At 37.9% G+C, this 22,690-nt stretch overlaps 1 long non-coding RNA gene across 1 annotated transcript; it reads left to right on the top strand.

The window, feature by feature from the left end:
• The first annotated feature begins 350 nt into the window (after nucleotides 1-350).
• On the top strand, nucleotides 351-20,813 carry LOC118967441 (uncharacterized). The gene is made up of 3 exons (XR_005054467.2): nucleotides 351-485; nucleotides 16,250-16,298; nucleotides 20,685-20,813. It is a non-coding gene; the product is annotated as an uncharacterized lncRNA (long non-coding RNA).
• The last annotated feature ends 1,877 nt before the right edge of the window (nucleotides 20,814-22,690 follow it).

Here is a 22,690-nt window from a genome sequence, read left to right as displayed (position 1 = left end):
CACAGACAATGTCAGGGCTTTATTTCAAATTCGTAAGAATCCACACTGTGAACTACCTATAGGATCCTGAGACGGGCACCAAACAGTATCCCCATCTGGCACTGATATTTCAGGTACCATCGGCTCTTGCTGATTCTATGGCCCAAGTGGCAGAGCTGCTTGCACAGCAGTCTGGACTTCTTACAGAGCTTTCTCTTGTTCCGGGCCCCACTCGTAGTTGGTAGCTTTTAGGGTCACTCAGTAAATCGATCAGAGAAGTTACCTCAACATGCCACAGATTGGACCCCTAGACATTTCACTGAGGTTTCAGGCTCTTGATTTCTTACGGGATTCATTTCCCACCCTCTAACATGCAAATGTCTTACTCCTGTCTCTAGAATAGTTGCTACTTTCTGCTCACCAGGTGCAAGAATAAGAGAAGCTGAAGGAAGATCCAGCGGAAGATGGAGTAGTTGCAAACCTGGGCACTGACTCATATCAGTGAGGTGAGCCAGCAGAAAAGCAATAGTGTGGGAGAGGTAAAATACAGCTCCTGCTTCATTTGCACCTTCCACATCTCTCACTTTAACCTTTCTTATAGCCCACTTTAACCAGAAACATTCAGTAATAGGAATTCTGGGAAATGTAGTTTATTCTAGCCATGCTGACACATTACAAAGCCACCACAAATACAATTTATAGTCGTTTATGATGGGGTGGAGAACACAATTAAAAATAAATAAATAAATACCTTCTTTCATTCTTTAGGAAAGGAAAGTCTTCTTCTTTCCTGAAGAATCCATTTGACAAAATGATTTCTTTTACCCACAAAGCCTTCAATCCACAGAATATATGTGTGTGTTCTGGCCCTGGAGAGATTATCAAAAGATAGCTGTTTCCAGAAACATATATTATTTTTTAATACATACCTAACTGTGAAAATATTCACAGTTGGAGTGTATTTATCAATTGCTTTTCCAGAGACACTAATATTTGTATAGGTTTGAGGGTTTTTTTTAATGTTCAGTTTTCAAAGAATTAGAATTTGCTTTTAAGTTAAAAAGTGTGCTTTAGGCCAGTGTCAGTGTGATATGCTTTTGCATTATAATGAAAAGAAAGCCTCATAATTTGTTCTCCAGGCTGCCTGGAATGCTGGTCATCCTGGTGCTGGTCAACGACCGTTCTGGTTTCCGAATTGACTGTCCCAGGAGTGGAGGGAATTGGTTGTCCCAATCTGTGGATCTGTCCCCATGCAAACAGAACTTTTTTCTTTTATTTCTGAAGTCTGTTGTCTAAGAGAGAGCTGACGTCAACTCTTGCCTCTTACTATACGAATCTATGAGTTTCGTTTAGGAAATCACAAGATGGTTGTTTTATGCAAGGATAGAGTGGTTTGTGTGAGTGTGTGCCAGCTGGCAGGACAAAGTTTGTAGTGACTTAAAGGACAGAATTCATACTGGAGAGCAGCTAAAGGAAGAGGAAGTACAAATGAGACCAAGGGGGAAGATGGTTCTCAAATCAACGCTTTCTTAGCTCACGCCAATTTGTGACTTCCTGATGAAGACATCTGTCCACCCAACAGTGCTGGTGTTTCTAAAATTTCCATCACAGAGTAACAACAGTCAAAGTTTATTTCAGATACAGGAGTTGGGAAAGACCTCAATGAGAAAGACACTTAAGTGCACAAACATTGTTACCATTTTAGGGACAAAACTCATCATCTCAGTTAATTCACTAAATTGAATGATTTAAAAAAAAGGTATATGGTGTCCTTGACATAGTATTGATTGAATAATCAATCACTTAAGTGTAATCGGATGGTTGACTAAGTAAGAAAAGAGTCACATTTGCTCTCCATACAGATATTTGGCAAATATTTGGTACTATACCGAAAGAATTCTGCTTTTTTTCCCCCCTACCATTTTGATCCTTGAAAACTTTAAAATCTCAAATAAAGTTGATCTTTATGATTAGGATCACAATGGACAGAAACCCTGAACAAGCAAACAGAGCAGGGAGGAACAGAACAGAATGGAAAGAATTATGGAAACTTTCCACCCATAGACTGGACACCCCCTCATGCAAACAAAGCTTTGGGGCTATGGCTGTATCCTATAAAAATGTGATAAAACAATTGATAAGAAATGAGAGGATAAGCAATCGTTTTTTGTTTCATTTTCTTTAATCCTCCAAAATTCAGTAACATGCTGAGCAGTTGAAGGGAAAATCCTTTAGTCATATCTCTTTCCAAATGTCTATTTACTTTCTGGAGCCCCAGAAGTTTGAGCTGCTGTCAAAAGCGAGAGGCTGTGCGTCCGCAGCTCTGATCCTGCGTCCACCCTCTCCCTAACCACGTCCGTCTGCCACCACTCACTGTCGCGGGAGGAGCTGGCAGGCACGTTTCTCCAGGCTGATGCTGTCCCTGCAGCTCTGCAGTTTGCTCTGCATCACGCAGGAGAATACAGGGAGAGGCAGATGCAAGCCCCTCATGGGCTTTTTGCCTCGCCGTCCCCTCCCAGTGCTCTGTTATGGAAGCCAAATGACTGAGGCCCTCTGAAAGCCCTCTGCAGTTGTGAATACCTTGCTTCCTTCCCCGGACACCTCTTGGAACCACTTTGTTGAAAAACAAGTCTGTAGATTTTTATGATCATGATACTAAAATAAAATTGCTTAACATTAACACATTCAAACATGTCAAAGGCGGTCTTAAAAATCCAGCCATGGCTATAAACTGCCTTTTTCTTTAAAATGACAAAAGCCATCTCCTCCATTTTCTCTTGAATTTGACTCCCTGGGCCCAGGAACAGCATGCAGCTTGCTTGTGGTCCTGTGTTATATGTTATTTTGCTGCTTTATAGCTTTCAAAGAGTTTTTACAAAAAAATGACCTTATCGGGTCCTCAGATATCCCTGTGAGGTGGGTAAGTTGATGGATACACTGTCACCATTTCTCACAGGAGGAAAGAAGAGTACATAATTTATGTAACATGGCCAAGGTCACTGCATTTCAGTGGTGGAACTAGATTCCAACAGAGGCATCTATCTAGAGGGTTTTTTGTTTTGTTTTCAATCTGTTTCATCACACCAAGCCACCTCTGTGAAGGAAAGGTGCATATATCTTCCTAATTTAACATTCAGGTTAAATAATCTGAAAATTTATAACCACGGTTTGGTGGCCTCAGTAGCTAAGCTTGTTAGGTGACAACTTCTTGTATATGTCATATTTTTTCCTCACCACTATTCTTGTTCTCTTCCCTACCCAGCAGCCCCTATTTAGCATTCTTAAAAGTGATAATATCCTCTTCTCTCTCTCCTTTCTTCTTTCCTCTCTCCCTTTTTCTCTCCCTATGTCTCTCCCTCTCTGTCTTTTGTTCTTGCTCATTGGTTAGACACTGAAAGTAGCACATGACTGGGATAGATGAGAGCTAAGTTTGAGATATTACCATTTCATGTAACTGTGGATTTCTGTTGTTTTATATGCAAAACTGTTTTTCCTAAAATAATGACACTTCTACAAACTGAAGAAAAGGGAAAATGTGCTTTTTGTGCTAGTTGAAAAGTATATAGTTAAAAAAAAATTTGAGAGCTGCCTAATGTGTAGGATTTCTTTTGAGTTGCGGATGAAATGATCAAATCTAGGTCTTCTGTCTATAAGTCAATATTTAGTTGCATTATTTTATAGTGGTTTCTATTAGCCTATAAGGCTATAAGCCATTTTTAATATGAACTGCCAAGATAGGTTATCCAAAATTTAGGAAAGAAAGAAGGCGTAATTTTAACAAGATGATCTTCTCTTCACCATTGTTAGTACCTGATAATTTCTCACACTGATGGCATTTTTTAAAAATTTCCATCTAACAGTCAATAAAACAGCAACAGCAAAGGAAAGAAGAGATAAGATGGTCATTCTAGTACTCTGTTATTCTGGTTTTCTTTACCAAGCTAAGCATTAGCAAATGATGGGGGTGTTTAAGTACTGACTAGAAATGAGCTGGATTTAGATACTGTCTACAAAGGTTTTTGTACGATGAAGCACTTATTTAGCTTTAAACCCATGCCTCTGTAGACTTGTAGGTTCTGAACACAGCTGCATAATTAGTAATCATCATTAATCATTTCTACTTCTGCACTTCTATCACCAACAAAGTTATAGCAACCTATATTTTTAGTAAACTTTAATTGCAAGTTTAATTTGATATTTATTTATCACTTTAAGAAGCAGTTTTGCTGAACTGATTACACAAGTCTAAAATGATGTTTCTGAAGATAGAAATGAAACTTCCCATCAGGAATAAATAGGATTTCCAAAAGAAGAGTGTCTGCCTCTTGGCACAAGAAAAAAAAAAGAACAGAAAGTCAGGCTTCCAGGCTGCTTCTACCTTTACTGTGAAAATGAGTATTCATGTGGGGTGGTTTTACACCACCTATTGGAAAATGCATATCAAATAACAGATGTATAATTTATGGAACTGATTGCTTTAAGCAGAGAAGCTTAAATATGAGTTTTTGCAACTCAGGTTGTTCTCATGAGGCAAACATTTGCTAATTATTCAGAATTGAAACCTGGCCATGAAATACATAACAAAAAGGAAAAGACACTTGAATGTTTGCAAAGTAAAATGTTCTGCCACTTTCAGAAATACTTTGTCTCTTCCTATAGGAAGGGATCATATGGTTTTTGTCCTCTTGAAAACTCTATAGAAAGATTTGGACAGTTAAGGTTCTCTCATGGGACTGTGTATGGACTTTCCTGTGGTGCCACATGAAGATATCCAGGCTTTCTTGTTTGGATGGATGAATGGGTATATCATGGGAGCTGAAAAACATTCTCGAGGCCTGCCTCAAGACTTGATACAGTCTATGGCTTATTTCATGTATGAAATCAAGTCATTAATAGATTGAAGAACAAAAGCCTAACAATGAGGATGAATTACATAGAATTATTATTGTCAGACTTACATTATGTTCAAGGGAAATGGATTATAGTCATGTGTTGTCAGCAGACGAAAGTTTGCAAGGAGATGCCCCCATAAAGGCCCTGTGAAGACTCTCCTGAGATGGAATCTAAGACTCATTAGTACAAGAGTGCCTTGAATATTCTTTACTGGCAGAGGGAGCACAAGGAGAGAAGCATGGTCTCTAAAGCAGCTAAAGCCCTTTAATCACATGCAGGAACAGGTACATTAAAAAAAATAAACCACCAGAAAGATTATACATGAATGTCACAGCAAATCAAGTTGAGCATGATAAGCCAAACTCAATACTCATTTAAGTACAACAAGTTCTAAGGAGAGATGTCTTGGGCCTCAAATGTCCTACAAAGAGTAATATGAGCTTTGCTAACATCTTATTTCCTGTTTTGTTTTGTTTTTTAGTTTAGTTTTAGTTTTTGTTTGTTTAGCTTTCTTTGGAAGACATGAATTTTCTCCAATTTGAAAAGAAGGAGAAATGGGTCTCAAGGGTAGAATGGATAACATAGAATAGAATAGTCTATAAATCAATTATCTACTAGCTATAGGCAGCAGCAACTTGCATGAATCTCAAAAGCATAATATTGAGCAAAAACAAATAACAGAAGAAAATGTATGAGTCCAGCTATACAAAGGTCAAAAGCAGGTAAAATTAAATAAATATTTCTAAGAATCCATACAAATGTGGTAAAGCCATAAAGAATGGCAAAGAACAACATCAAATTCAGAATTGTTGTTTCTTGGAAGAGGGCAATGAAAGAGAGGGAGATGTGATCAAGGAGGGCTGTGTGGGGAGTGTGCCACAAATACTAGTAATGTCCTGTCATTACTCATGCTAGCGGTGGGTGCCTGAGTGTTCATTCTATTCTTAGTCTTTAAACTGAGTATAAATGTTATCATGCACTTTTATAAATGTATGGTTTACAAATCTGATTTTTTCAAAGGAGATGGGTTGATTTTTATCATTTCATTTCATTCCTTGAAACCCTAGCATTCCTACTTCTGAAGGTAGCCTTCACTTAGGTATATGAAGAAACTTAAGATGCAGAGTTTCCAACTTGTAGACAATGCTGCTGTAGAAAAATAGTAAACAAATAAAACAAACCTCAGGAAAAATCCCTGGTTGAGTTTTTAAAAGTTGGCATTCACATATGTTGCCTGCCATGGGCAGAACCCTCAAGGCCTTTTACCAGCTGAACCCAATCTTTTAAGCATATTTCCCAGAACTTCCCTGGGTGACCTCATCTCTTGTTAAATATGATTCCCTGGACAAACCTTACATTTTCCATCTCTGTGCTTTGATTATCTCATTCCAGTTACCTGCATTTCCCACCCTTCCGATGACTGACCATCACAGTTTGACCTCTTCTGGGAAACCACTGTGATAACCTTATAACCTTAAGCCTGAGGTGCTCTGGCCTTTTCCTGAACTCTTTAACAACCATCTATTAATTCTTAAAGCAGTTAAACTTGTATGCCTTGTAACACCTAGATTTTCACCAACCATCACAGGCACAGAGTGGGACCTGTTTCCTACCTTCCTTGCAGTAGCTGTAGCCACAGAAGAGTGTTCTGTCCAAAGGAGCACGGGCACCAGGTTCGTATACTTTCTCTAGGCCTGGTTCTAACAACGCGCACAAAATTCTCCACACCCTCTTTCTTCTCTCGTCAGTGGTGGCTTATGGGGGAACCGTGAAGCATATCAAAGCTCTAGGACTTACAGATTTAGCTCAGCAAACTTTCTCTGTCAGGAGACAGATAATGAATATTTAAGGTTTTGCAGATACATAGGTCTCCACATGCTGCTGTTTCCACAGTCCTTTAACTACATAAAAGGTTTTCTTGAGTTCCAGAATTGGGCTGGACGCGACCTGTGGGCTGTAGTCCACCATCGCTTCCACAGGGAGGAAAGATCTTGGGTATCAGAATGTCTGTAAAGCAGACGTGCCCTCCTCCTGCTTCCCCACTCCTGCTCAGGGCGATCTGCAACCAACTCCCTTAGACTCCCCAGTAATGACACCTTTTACCGTGTTTAGCTTTGTCGGGGACATAGCTGTGGGACCTTCTGTGGTCAAATGCAGTGAACAGATAAACAACTATGGTGAATTTGAACCAAATAGAATTATAATTTCAAGAAATTGGAGCCCATTCATCCCAAATGTCTTCTTTATAAAAATGTTGCATTCGCTAGAATTATCTTATTTGCTGTTCTCTCTTACCTAGTCCTTGTCTAGAAAGCTGTCACGATCAAACCAATCTGCCTAGGCCAAAGCCGCTCGCTTTAAAACCATAGCTTTAAAATCCAGCAGAAGAAATTCCCAAGTGAGAGGTAGAATCAAGTGGAGAATTGGAAGAGTAAACAAAGAAGGAAGATGTGTGCATCACATAAATTGAATCTGCAAAGAGTACAGAAATTTCCAGTATGTATAACACATAATATTAATGTTTCCTCCAGGGCCCACAATGTCCCTCCTTCTCTTCTCCACTTTTCTGAAATAATCTACATCCTTGAAGTTTCTTACTTTTTAAAATATTCTCAGTCCCTGCTGATGCATGGAACCCATGGAATTGATATGCCCAGGCAGACTTGGGTAGCAAGTCAGAGTGGTGTAGTGCAAGTTGGAGGAGGAAGACGCCCTGCTGCAGCCTGGTTCCCTCAGACACCTTGCCAGGATGGCATGGTTCTCATGAAGAAAGCACTCCTTCACCTGTGTCACTAAACTGTTCCCCCTTGACAGCAGACTGCATTTGTTTTGACACTGAGTCAGTTGCTATTTCCTTTCGTATGCTGACAATTTTTTGTTGCTCCTTGAAGCTGCCAACTACCGCAAGGGCAAGTTTTTCTTTCTACATACACTCAGTCTTTACTTCCTCATATGCAAAACTCAGAGGCACAAAGGAAACGTGAACACCAAGCAAAAAGCTCTTGGACCTGTTGTTGGAATGCACTTCTAGAACCAAAGGAATGAGGCAACTTTTTGATTGTGACAGAAAAGGCAAATGAGAAAAACGATAGCTTTCCTACAGTTCATTTAGACAAAGGGTCAAAACATCCTCTATGTTTTGGATTCCTACCTCTTATCTCCGAAATCATATTTAATCACATATTTTCATTGGAGTACGACTAGGATAGATCTTAATTCTCAACAACCACAAACAATGGACATGCAACAGTTTATTTATGTGTGAGCTTTGACTCTACCAGCCTCTGTTGATTATTTGGTGAGCCAGTATTAATGAAATATTCATAGCTCATTCTTCCAGAGAATCAGCACTTCACTCAGACCTCTGAACACTGTTATTGTGGGCTTTAAGGCATAACAGAAAGCTAGCTGAATAAAATGGACCTTTTTCCTGTCTGCCCTGGTAGATCACCCTTACTCGCTGCAGCCAGCATCGGGCCTGCCTCCTGAGCTAGGACACCAGGTGTCCCATGCCTGAAGCTGATGCCTCCAGGAACCACCACATAGGGAGAGTGAGGATTGGTTTTCACCATCCCATAATGAATGAATGCTGGTCTGGTTTGTTTAGGCTAGTCTAGAATAGTCCAAAGAAATAGAGTAGAATTGACTTTCTGTTTAATCTCCAAATGTCTTTCTTCTAATGTAATTACTTAAAATATAACTCAATAGAAAACAGCATCTCTCCCATAAGTTTCTTGAAATATTTATTCCTTAAGAAAGTTTCTGCTCATTCTATCAGTTTCTAACTATTTGTAATGTAATATTTTTTTCCCCAAAAAGTAGATGAGCAGTTTTAAATTTTGAGTATCTTAGGAGAGGCCTTGCCCCATGTTAAATTTTGAGAAAATTCATAGAAAATTACTGTGAAGCAAACCTATTCTTAGAAAGCTCCTTATTCAACTCAACTGGGTCTGCTCTGAGGTTATTCTGGGAGCTACATACATTTGTTCTCTCTGAATCACAGATTCTGACATGTTATTTTACAAGTTCTTGGTCTTTTTCTAAAAATTGATAAACATAAGAAAAAGTTAATAATTCAGTGAGTAAAATATGCTTATGCCTTCAAACAACAGAAATGATGAAAAGGTACCCTGTTTTTACTGTGAGTCTTCCTAAAAGTATTAAAAATGTAAACTCAAATTTGACATACAAAGGTACAAGAGATTTGATCCTTAAATCTTTTTTGCAATTTTTGATTGTTATAGAATGTTTTCATTTTCCTTGAGATGAAACCATTTAGAGCCCAGCTTTAGATCACTATATCATATACTACAGAACCTATAGAATTAAAAAAGGGAAGAGGGTTCTTAGAAAAATGTGGCTTTTGTAAAAATAGCTATTTTTCATCAAAATGGTTATTTCTACATTATTTCTGTTGAATTTAAAGATAAATTTGAGGGTGGTTGTCTTGTAAATGTTACTAATGTCCCTTATGAGTTCATAGATGCAAATCAGGTTTGATATCTTAATCGAGGAGATATTACTAGGGTTTATCTAGTCACTAATAATATCTTTATTCTCTAGAATTCATTTGCAATGATATTTCAGTTATATTTGGAAAGTAGCTGTCAAATTATAAAAATAACCTCATAGTTTATGAAACAATATGCCATCTTCAAATTAAAGCTGAATACTTTTTTTAGAGCATGAGAAATCCCATTCCTTGGGTTGCTCTTCAGTCTGTCCATAACTGCAGAAAATTGGCTGCTGGATGCCCAAACTTAGGTAGATCATTTGTGAAGTAATACATAAACCCATGGAAAGATATGAAACCCTCTGTGCTGACAAATTTCCTATGAGAAGTAGGACAGGGACAGCTTCTTTTCCCGTGGAAATCTTGGTTTCCTTTGCCTGGAACCCTCTTTTCTCCGTCTTTACATGGCTGCCTCCTCCTTTTCTTAGGATCTCAGCTTAAAGGACATCCTGGAGTGATCTTTCTGACCACCCAATCTAAGCAGGTGCCCTGTTACATAATTGTCTGTGTAACACTTAAATCACTAACTGATAATCTCAGGTTTTGTTTGTTTAATGTCAATTTCCTTGTGCTTGAAATAGGTGAACTTTGTCTTACCCATGCTGTAACATCAGCGTCTTAAACAAGTGCTGAGATAGGTGTTATGGGTTGAACTGTATCCTGCAGAAAGTTATGTTGAGTCCTAACCCCCGACACCGCGCAATGAACTTATTTGGGATACAGTCATTGCAGATGCAGTTAGTTAAGATGAGGCCCTATGGAGGAAGGGGTCCCTTAATCCAAAAAGACTGCTGTCCTCTAAGAAGAGAGACACACACACAGAAAACATGACATGAAGACACAGACATGTGGAGAAGATGGCTATGAGAAGAAAGGGGTAGAGATTGGAGTTATGCTGCTACAAGCCACAGAATGCCTCGGCTACCAGAACCCAGAAGAGGCAAGAAAGGATCCTTCTCTAGAGGCCTGGGGAAGAGTATTGCTCTGCCAACACATCAACTCTCTTCCCAAAAGCTGAGGGCTAACGTGCCATCACCTCAACTAGTGGCCAAGCATATGCCTTAAAATATGGAAACATAAAAAAATAGGATTTTTGCAATAAAAATCTGCTGTATAGCAAATGGGCTGTTGCATATCATTCTATTGCAGTTCTGTAGCTTGGCTTGAAATAATTTTGCTGTAATTCCATAAGAAATTCTTCTAGGAAGGAAGATTTTTTACCATAATTTTGTACTCATGTTACATAAATTTGAAAGTTTCAGCTAGGATTATGGTTATAAATCATGGTTAACAATTTTAAAATACATTATGTACCTTTTTTCCTTTTTGCAATAATACGAGCATACTTGGGGCACTGGTTAGAGTCTGATATTTGAACTGAAGTCAACTCCTTATCTAAGGAGAAATTTTTATCATACGTCTAGTTGGGCAGATTCAAAGACAGGATGAATCAGTGTCAAAATGATGAAGAAAATATTCTGGGTTATTAATTCCCAAGGTCTGAATAAACAAAACTGAAATAGCTAAGAAACACAAATTCAAAATGTATTAATTGTTAAAATTGATTATGAGTGATTTTTTTAAATCTGAAGCCACCTGAAAATCAATCACATCTATATATGTATATGATTGTATATGTATGCATGTATATGAGTGTGTGTTTATGAAATAATTAGCATCTGGGAACTGAAAACAGTAATTATGAGATCCTTTGTAAGGCTACTATAGCAAATCCTTCCTTTGATACCAAACACCTCTTCATAAATCAGTGGTAAGCATCTTAATTCATTCCTTGGTGCTGTAAGACCAAATTCTTTAGTAAGTGTATTGCCTTGTAATTGCAGTTTTCTTTCTGTCTCATCTAGACACAATACATAGAATTAGGCACAAAGAACCAAATGGATGTACTGAAAACAAAGAGCAAGCTTTGCAGGGAGTCATGTGCAGGGTCTGAGAGAATTTCCTGTCTCAGAGGAAGCATTCACATCATGACTTGTCATTGATACTGTCTAGCCCACTGTCTCCTAACTTCCTGGAATAAAACCAAGTTGAGCAAAACAATGAAGATGACATTTTTCTGTGTTTTGGAATTCCAAACTCTTATCACTGGAATGCAAATCTTTCAATCCAACTGGCTAATATGCTTTCCAGGATTAACAGTGTATTTTTATGGTTTGTTTTTTAAAATGCAATGCCTTTATATACATCCCATATATTATAACAACCTATTTTAAATGTTTTTCTGAAATTGTGCTAATCCTGTGTCAAGAGCAAAATTATGACTTCATATTCAAGTTAATTTCTGTTTTTACTTTTGTAAATGGCTTGAACAAAATTCATGCTCCCTTAAACATTAACTGGGTTTTAGATATAGGCAAATGGTAGGGAAGTAAGTAATATAAAAAATAACTCTTAGTTTATTTTGTGAATTTACCATGTTTGCCCTCTGCATGTACTTTTTTGGTCCAGTGATTTCCAAATCTGATACATAAGTTTCAACTTTGCCTTTATAAGGAACCATCCCATGTGGAGATGGGGTTATATTTTATCAGCTCGATCACTACCAACTACATCACCATCACCACTTTTCAATTTGCAGAAAATCCAGCATTATCTGCCAAACTGGTGAGATAATCAAAAAGGTATCATTTGTCTTCATGAAATAACTTCTTTAGTTGTAGATGAATTATAGGGACCCCCTTCAGGTCTGGGGAGAACTTCTGTGTTATGGGCTTCCTTCCATACTGCACAGATTAATAGAATGGTATAGGCACAGAGGACTGAAGAAATCAACAAAAATGTCTGCTTTTAAAACTATGTCAAGAGTACCACTTCCAGGAAGCCCTTCGAAATGTGCAGCCATGAGTGAGGGGTGCCCAGAGTACAGGGACAAACAGGAGCCACAGGATGGGGTAAGGCGAGTGTAGGTGAGTGGGTGTGTGATGGAGAGAGACTTAGCTAGTGAATAATTATATACATTTAAAAAATATCAAACAAACTCAGATTATGGAAGCAAATGCAAAATTCTCATAAAAGTTTAGGACAAAAATATTTTAAAGTTATTAACTGTTTGGAGCAAGCATTTATAGAGAGTACAATTCATTTAGCGTAGAAGAAATATTTCAGATTTACCTAAACCAGTGTCTTTATTAAACCAGTAAGAAAGTAAAAAGTGATTTATCGAGCCATTAGAATCTAGATTTTCTGGCTGCCAGGCCTCAACCCCAATTCATAGCTCTTTGAGGAAAGAGTAAATGCAGAATTAACATCTACTGAATTTCTTCCATAGAGCAGACAAGGTGATAACTGTGAGACACTGTCATTGTCCCAAAGCAGTGTTTAAGGGATGGGAACCCAGGCAGACTTCCTCAGTGGGAAATTGGTTTTACCTTTATGTACCTATGTGACTTAAACAGGTCATTTCAGTTCTCTGATTCCTAGTTACTTCATGTGTAAAATGAGGATTATAAATGAACCTTCCTCAATGACAAGGATTAAATGAGTTAATCCTTGCAAAAGGCTTAACAGCACTTGGCACATCAATTTTGGCTCAGCGATATTGAATTAAAAAGAAAGAGAAAAAATCTTTGCATGTCATGGGGTGGCAAGGATGAAGTGGGAGATTTTATGCCTGAAAATTTGGGTTGCGCAAAATTCAGTAATTTGCCCACAAGTCGTAAACCCAGAATGCAAAGTTGAAGTTGTATCTGTTTGAACTCAAAGTTCAGGTTGTGTCTGCTAAAACACAATGCCTTCTTTATAAGAAGAGCCTGGAGCTGCAAAGAATGCCAAGGCCATCCGCTTAGAGAGCTGGCGGCTGTGTCACGCTGAGTTCTGAAAGCCTTCTGGCAGCTTCCCAGCAATTCCAGAAACCAGCCCAGGGTGCTGCCCAGGTGGGAGAAACCAATGAGAATGTTCAGGTGATAGGCTGAAATCTGGAATTTAACCTTGGCTTCCTTTAGCTGATTGCCAGTCTGTTCTCAAGGACAGACGCTGTGACCTCTCTGCAGAACTGACTCACCCCATACCCAGCACTGGAAGCTTGCTCTGCCAGCTCTGCCAAGAACGTGACCTTGGGCCCGTCACTTACCTCTCCAAGGCTGCATTAGGACAGATCCTCAGGCCACATCCCCAACTAACTGCTCAGACTCTTACAGGACCAGGCCCTGAAATAACGATGTTTTTAATGTAAACTTTTCACCCAAGTAAACCTTACATCAGAAAAAGGAGTATAAATCTGTAGTGTTCAGTTCTATTAATTTTCATAAAGTGAACATAGTCTCAAGTCAGAGGAGAGCAATCCAGTTCACAAGACATCCCTTTGGGAGGCCTCCTAGTCACCGTTGTCCCAAGGTAACCACTATTGTCTCACTTCTAACACCATGGAAAAGCTTACTTATGCCTATTTTTGAAATTTGTATAAATGGAATCACACCGTGTGTGTTCTCTTGTATCTGGCTTCTCTTGCTCAACATTATGTGAAACTCAACCATGTTATTGCATGTAGTTGTAGTTTGTTCATTTTCATTGCTGTATAGTAGGAGGCCAATCTCCTGTTTTGCCAATAAAGCTTTATTGAAGCACTGCCAGGCAGATTTGTTTCTGTATTGTCTACAGCTGCTTTTACACCATGGTGGCAAAGTTGAGTTGCAACAGAGACTGTATGGTTTGAGTTTCAGCCAAAACTGAAAATATTTACTATCTGCCACCTTAATGAGAAAACTTTGTTCGTCCTGCTCTGTAGTGTCCGGTTCTAAGTAGAGCAGCATTTCCTTACCCATTCCACTCTTGATGGACATGTGGATGATTTCTAGTTTTGAGTTATTACAACAGTGCTGAAATGAACATTCTTGCATATGTTGTTTGGTGACATATGTATACGTTCCTGTCTGGTCTATGGCCTTTGTGTGTTTTTAAAAATCTCTGACTGATTCTTTTGTATAGTCAGGACTGGAAACTTCTGCTTTAGAGATGTTTCAGGAGTTTAAATCCAAAGTGTTTAATCTGTCTTGCCCAAGGTCATGCAGAAAATAAGTGGCAGAGCAAAGATTGACAGACAGACCCCTGTTTCTCAGAACAATTCTGTTTTTCCACCATAGTTCCTTTAGTTGTTATCTTTACTTGTAACAAAAACTCAGAAGGGTCTTTAGTTATCCAACGTCCCTCACAAATATGACTCTTTTCTACCATATCTGGTTGTACATTTTCAAGAATAGGAAACTCACTGACTTTGAGAATTTCAGAGAAGGAAGAGGTTATATGTCACTTAACCCAATCTCCTCATTTTATAAATTAGTAAATTGAGGTACAGCGATAATAATACTTTGCCCAAAACAGGCACTTTGTGTCTTGACCTTTATCATGTACTACAGAATGATTTTGAACTTGCTCTTTTTGTCTTTGAATTTGATACTATTCAGTGAACTAAATTACAAAAGTAATGCTGACTGATTTTAACTATTTAAACATTACAGAAGTACCTAAGGTTAAAACTAATACTTTCTTTTTCCCCTTCCAGTTATCTAGTCTTTCCCCCTAGGTAGAAACCTCATTTGTCCAAACCTCAGTTAATAATTTGTATTTCAGTTAATCTATATTTAAGCATATAAAAATGCAAGTAACTGATATTGAGTCCACAACTTTGATGAGGAAGAAATATAAGTTAATTTCTCGTTAACTCAAATTAATTTCTAATTGCATCCCATAATTTTGGAGGTCACTTAGTTAACTTAGAATACCCTCCTTTTTCCTGTTGTTATGCCTACATTTCAGGGGGGCTTAAATAGGACCAGAAACTAAGTGGAAAGTAGCTCATGGATAGCATCTGATTCTTGGTAACCATGGTGACAGTGAGACATCTTTTACCCTCTCTGGGCTTTGGCCACTGATCTCCACAGATGCACTGGCCCCTGCTGTCAGACTCTGTCAAGTGGGATTTGGTGGTTTCTGTACCATGCCTGAGCCATGGTCATTCATGCCAGGCTATCTGAGTTCCTACCTGCCCCTGTTTACTACAGCCATTTCCTCTGCGGGTTTTAGCCAACTTCCTTGGCCTCCACCTGGAAACTGAAGCCCCACTTTCCTCTGGTCTCAGGTCCCAGCAACCTAGGTGGAATCTTCCCTTTGCCCAGGCTTTATCTGTGGCTTGTGGCCCCTGGCACCTCTCTTTCAGGCTCCCCTCCAACCCTCATTGTTCTCCTTCTAGCACTCTCTCTTCTCTCCCCAGTGGGAGCATCTCTTCTCCAACCTTCACTACACATTTATACACTTATATTTTTTATTTATTTCAGGTGTCTTTTCCAGTCAGGCAGTGGGGAGACCCCTCTCTTCTCAAATATTTGAAAATTTGACTTTTTAGAACCAGTTGCTAGGAGGGTTCTTTCATTTGTCCAAACCTCAATGGGGACAATAAGCCCAGAGCAGCCTAGGGGCCTGAATGGGGGTAAAGGGAGACAGAGGTATAAATGAACAACTGGAATTAAAAAAATATATGGCTCATATCTCAGATTATCTCAAAAATAGGCACACTGTAAGGAAATTATTTATTTGGTGTTATTATTCCAAGATTGGGGGTATACAATATATCAAACTGGAACTTGCACTTTTTCACTTAATGTCTTGGACAAATATATGCATACAGTTATGCCTCATTATTGTTAAAGGTTTTATAGTACAGTTTGTTCAATTATTTTCCTTGTTGATGGATAATCAGGTTGTTTTTGTTATTATAAATAATGATAATAATAGCCAATGTTTATTATGGTCTTAGAAGTACTAGAAAATGTTCTGAGCACTTTACATGCATTATCTCATTTAATCTTCATAAAACTCCATGACATAAATATTGTCGCCTTTCTTTTACAGATGGGAAAACTGAGATACATGTGGATTAAACAACTTACTCAAAGTCATGGTAAGTTATGGATTTGAACCAAATAGTCTGTCTACGGAGGCCACGCTGTTAGCCATTACACAGTTCTGCCTCCCTCTAAAAAACAACTTGTACACCTTATTTTTGTGAGCTAATACCCAGAACTGATACTAAAATTTGAATTTTTGAACATTTTTATATTTTAACAAATACTGGTTGATTACTTTTGGACAAAACCATCCCTAGCGTTGAAGAATTCCAATTACCTCCAGGCCTTACCAACACTGGATGTTGGATTGTTTGACATTCTGTCACCACCCCTCCACTCCAAATGATGACAAGGTGTTTCAATTTTCACTTCCCTGATTACTAATGTAGATATCAAACATCTTTTCTCATGCTTATTGGCCCTTTGTACTTCCTCTGCTGTGAATTACTGTTCACATCTGTCATTTTCTAATTAATTTGCAAAACTTCTTGTGTATTAGAAATATTCAGCCATTGTCTTATATGTGTTGTAAATATTTTCTCTGAGAAGTTCATTTGTTCCCTGCTTTATATTACACAGAAGTTATGCATGTTTGATTCTTCCCTTTTTTCCTTTATAAACTAACTACATAGTCATCTGTAGTATGAGTAGTTTTTTTAAAAAATTAGTTACTGTAAGTTTCCTGTCTTGCAAAGGAAAGCTTTCCTCAGTCCATAGCTATACAAATGTTTTCCTAAGTTTTCTTCTAATATCTTTATAGTTTTCCTTGTTTTATACTTAATACCTTAATATATCTGGATTTTACCTTCAGATCTATTTTAAGATAAGAGTTGATGTTTTTTTCTTGCTTATATATAGCCAACTATCCCAGTCCCACTTATTACATGTCATTTGAGTTGTATATATAACAAATATTATACATCCTTCCCCAACGACTTTTAGTTCCAGATATACTTGGATCTACTTCTGGGCCCTATTCTGTTCCATTGATCTACCTGTTTTATTATCAGTGCTATTCTGCTTTAATTCTTGTAACCTTTATAGTAAGTCTGTTGAATGAAGTACCCTCCCCTGATTCTGAAACAGAACGATAAAGTTCATCACATACTTTTCTTCTCCAGATATGTAATAATACTTCAGCAGATAATGATGCTATCTTCCCATAAAGTGGTTTTCTCATGAATGAAGAGATGCAACTTTTTTAAGCAAATGAAACTATTGATGCTTGCAAATTTATGTGACCTGACATGCCTCATAATTTGTCAAATATTATCAATGAGTTGACCTTGAATTTCAATTAGATTGAGCATTTTTTTGACCCTTAGACAATGGCTAAAGTCTAGACAAAGGAAAAATAACCAAAAAACTAGCAAATTTATGACTGGTAAAGACTGTTATCTTTAATCATAAAGATATGCTTAATCATGAAGATCATTAAAAATCTTATGACTGATAAAGGTCACTTTCTTGAATACAAACAAATGAATTTAGCAATAATTTAACTGAATTTACTTTTGTAGTATATCTTTTGTATATACTCTTTGAATATACTTTTGTATATATCTTTGGTGTCCCCTCTACCCCTCAATCTTTTGCATCTAGCTTTCATTTTAAAAGTTATAAAGCTTTAAAAAGCATGACATAGCTTTTATTCCAAGTTTTAGTATATGAGAAAGCTGAAGTTTATTATTTTTTAAGGCCAAGATCTTAACTAATTTTCTTCTAAATGGGCGAGTTGGTTCTTGCGACTATTAACTAGGCCATCCTTGTTTGTAAATGTACCTACATAGGCATATTTCTCTAGATGTGATATTTATTTATGTTCTAGTAATTCAAACAGAACTACTAGGCAGGCTAATTTATAATCTGGAACTGGTACAGTAATTCATGTGCTGTAATACCCATTACCACTTCCTATATACTTTGAAAAACTTTTTATTTGGAGAAGAATTCTGTCTCAGCATCCACCACAGTAGATTTTTGCCCTCATTTCCTTTGTATTTATTTTGAGTAGTGTTTGCAAGGCGACCAAGGATCTATTTTGGTTGGGGCCACTGTTCTCTTCCTACGGGAGGAAGTGAGAGCCCTGTGCTTTGTCTCCAGCTCCAAAGCTGTTAGACAGATCAGACAGGGAGCTCTGTCAGCCAGGCTCCAGGAAGGCTCTTCTCTTCTGATGGAACAACTAAACAATTGTTACTATTTACAATGGGTCAAATGGAGAAGTATTCTTAGAACAATAAGAAAAGGGAAAGTCGGCCACCAAGCAGGAAAGAAGTTTTCAAGCGACATCAAACTCAGAGAATGTGAATGTCTTGTAAATGTAAACAGCTTACCACAGCACTTTTCCAAATAACAATACCAAGAGCGCTTGCCTCTGCCAGGAACTTGACATACACTATTACCTTTAATCCCACAACTACTGTACTAGACAAGTATTATCCAAATCTGACAAATGAAGAAACCGAGGCCAGAGAGGTTGTAAGACCCTCTCTATGGCTGGTAAATGTGGAATTCCAACCTAAGCCTGTATAATACAGTTATTATATAAGATATCCTTATGCTCTTATTTACATCTTTTTACACTAAAAAGTATATGAGAAGTATACAGTTCTTAATGGGTGAATCCACACCCTCCTTACAAAAAGCATGAGGCAGCACTGAGGGCTCCCTTAATAGTTTAAAGTATGTTCTTTTCCTCTTTAGTTTCTCTGAATACTATAAAGGCAGTGGGAATTCGAAGAAAACTTGTTAAATACTGTGTGTGATAACATAACAGTTTCCTTTGTCACATACATAATTATGCCCCCTTGATCACTCTCAAACTCTGTACACAGACAACTGGGTCAGGATGCACGTTTTACCCAAAGGCACCTAATCTAGTCAGACCACCAGCCTCTGAGGTGGTCTGACACCAAAAGCTCTTCCTTCTAGGAAAAATAGTGATTAATTGGACAAACCAACACTCTTGAGACCCTGAACTCAAGTTACTGAGGGCAAGTGAGCTGGAGGGTAGCAGGAGAACATATATACACAGAAAGATGGAGAGGGAGGCAGACACAATACTTGAGAGTAAGCCAGGGGATAATCCAGTCATTAGAGCTGTGTAGAATCCGACTCGCTTTCCAGAATGTAAAGTGTGCTCTAGTCTCTGTGGGATTTGTGATTGTGAGGCTTCTTCTGTATTCTGGTTTAGATTCTAAAACTTAAGAAGAAGAAAGCTGGTTAAGGTTCCTGTTTTCCTTACTTCCACAGGTGTCATTCCACTGAGCATGATATTCTGACCCTGTCTCTTGACGTAACCTGAGTAAATCTTTTTGCAACCAAAGAGGCCACATAAATAATTATCTAAAATATTTAATCTCTATGTTTTTTTCTATATAAGATGTCAGGTTACAGAAAATGTTATTAAATGAGTCTTTTCCAGTTGTCTTAGTTCAACTTAAATTCTGATGATGAGAAAAACATAAGGGGACATTAGAAAGCCATGTTAGAAATATACTAAAAGTGAGTTTGACTAAATAAACAGCCACATTTGGATTAAGCTGTCAAAGGAAAAAAGTTGGCTTAGTAGGAGGTATTATTAGCCTACCAAGGAACTAACACCAAATACAGGAAACTCCCAAGATAATTGGGAGATGTGTTAGTGAATGTTCTCTAGTGGTGGGCCAGCAAGCTGGAGACTCAGGAGATCTGACGGTGCAATTCCAGTCTGAAGGCCAGCAAGCAAAGACCCAGAAAACTAATGGTGCCCATGACATCCAAAGGCCGTCTTATGGAGAATTCCTTCTTGCTCAGGAAGGCTGGTAGTTTTGCTCTCTTCAGGCTTTCAACTGATTAGATGAGGCTTATCCACATTATAGAGGGCAACCTGCTTACTCAAAATTCAACAACTTAAATATCAATCTCATCCAAAACACCCTCCAAGGAGACACATAAAATTAACACCACACTAGCCTATAATGATGGGGGGCGGAGGGCTACAGAGAGGGGAGACAAGTATCTCCATGAGTGGCTGGTACCTGTTAAGCTGCAGATCTCCCCCTTCACCATGGTAGAGCAGGCTAAGAGAATCCTTGGGAGAGCTGGACATGGATCTCCAGTATTTGAGGTCCTTTCAAGCATGCAGTTTGGTATTGTTTCCTGCCTGAAGAATTCTGAAGGAGAACAAAGGAAGGCAGCCCTGGGGCAGCTGTACTTGGACCACTTGCAGTTCAGCAATAATTTTCCAAGAGACCATTGCTTCCATTGTTTTCCCTCTTGCTCATCCTTAGCCTTTCAAGTCATCTTTCTAGCCCTCAAATGTAATCTTATTCCTCTACATGTCTGTGATTCCTAGTTGTCCTCAAATAGTGCACTAACTCCTATGAATGACTCATGTGCCCTCTGTGACCTATAGTTCCTACTGCTGTAGCCTCACCACATTTTCTCTTTGCTTACAGCTCCCAGCTTCTGTACCTGTGGTGGCCCCCTCCACCCGCCTAGTGAACGCCTATGTCTACATTGAGATTCAACTTGCTTCATGTCTACAAAACTTTTAGACATCATCCTCAGGTTGAATTGTCCACTCCCTTTTTTATGGTACACTTTCACTAGAGAGCCAGTAACATTCTTTTGCATGAATTTATTTACTTACCACCTTTTCTCTTTCTATACTGTAAGTTACTTTAAGTCAGAGAACTCTAATTTATCTCTGTGTCCCCAGCACATAGATCACAGCCAGGACATAAGAAGTGTTTGCTTAATGTCTGTTGCATGAATGAATTAATGAAATACCTGAAAAGAAGGAAATTTCAAATGTTTGCAGAAATATCTGGGAAGCAAGGAAATTTAAGAGTTTTCAGTATTTCAATATTTTCCACTTTTTATTTATTCTCCTTCCTGCTTTTTAATTTTTATTTCCCTGTAATAAAAAGCAGCAGTTGTCATGGTATGATCTACTGACCCTGAAAGTCTCTAAAATCCTATTGGAAGGTTTGTGAAGTGAAAGGTATTTTCATATATTAAGATATGCTTTTTTCAATGTTCAGCATTTACACTGATGTTGGTACAAAGGCCATAGTGGGTACGTACCTTGGCCCAGTGCAAAGCAGGGACATGACAAATCGCCCACTCATATTTAAAACAGAAAAAAAAAAACAGTTACATTTGAGAACGTCCTAGATGAAGCAATGAAGACATTATTAATTTTATTACTGAATGTCAACCATTGAGAAAAATGTTCTGTGGGGATACAATAGGAGGATGCAGAAAGCCCTAATCTGCCCACTGAAATAGGACTTGTGTCAAGGCAAGCGCTGATGAGATGAGGTGCAGGCTGAATAAGCCAGGTTTTAAATGGAACACTATTTGTACCTGAAAAAAACGACTGACAGACAAACTGGGGTTCTTCAGAATTTGGTGTTTGGCAGACATTTTCTTGAAAATGAACAAAGTGTGTCTGTCATATCAAAAAAAGACCTGGCAGTATCTGCTATGAATGATAAGATTTGAACTGACAAATAAAAGTGAGAATCTTAGAAAAGATGCAGTTGCCATTTTGCACTCGACAGCTTTCCAAAACTTAAATATATTTTTGTTCTGATGAGATTGGTGATGATATTAATCGAAGTGGTTTTTGGTGATACTGAGTAATGATATGCTAACACTCACAAGATCTGCATATCTTATTGAACCAAATTTTTCCAAAAGACCAATACTTAATATAAAAAAGTCCATGAGTAAAATATTCAAGTTACAAGACAGATCAATCCATTTTCTTTAGATGAGTGAATTTTAATGTCACAGAGTATATAAATTTCATTGATATGATTTCAGACTTCATGTTGCAACTCATCTCTAAGAAAATTATAGCCTGTTAAGTTTTGCTATAGTATCAAAGAAGAATATCCGTAATTATCTAAAAAGGCTATTAAAATGTTCATCCCTTCTCCAAACACATGCCTGTTTGAGGCCAGATTTTCTTCATATACTTCAACCAAAACAACATAATACAACAGGCTGAATGCAGAAGCAGACACGAAAATCCACCTATTTTCCTTTAAGCCAGACATTAAGGAGATCCTCAAAAAATGTAAAATGAAACAATGCCTCTCCCTGATTATTTCCATTTCAGAAAATATTTTTCAGAAAACATGTTATTTATGTTAACAGGTAATGAGTTTGTTATTATTATTATAAGTGCCTTAATAAATACTTTTTAAATTTCTCAGTTTAAACTTATATGGTAAACAGCAACTGATAAAATCCACATAAACAAAATTCTTTGGGTTCCTCACTCATTTTAACAGTATGAATAACCGCCAGAGACCAGAAAGTATGAGTTACTATATTTATCCCCATTCCTTCTTTGAAAGGGTAGATAACTCTAAAAAGGGATCACATTTATATTTTCATTTCAAAAGGAAAGAAATCAGATACAAAAAATTCAGAAATTCCCAAAGCAAGT

Source organism: Manis javanica, chromosome 13, assembly GCF_040802235.1.
Source record: "Manis javanica isolate MJ-LG chromosome 13, MJ_LKY, whole genome shotgun sequence".
In the NCBI taxonomy this organism is placed as follows: domain Eukaryota; kingdom Metazoa; phylum Chordata; class Mammalia; order Pholidota; family Manidae; genus Manis; species Manis javanica.
Note: the sequence above shows the minus strand (reverse complement) of the source record. Positions and strands in the feature narration are given on the sequence as shown.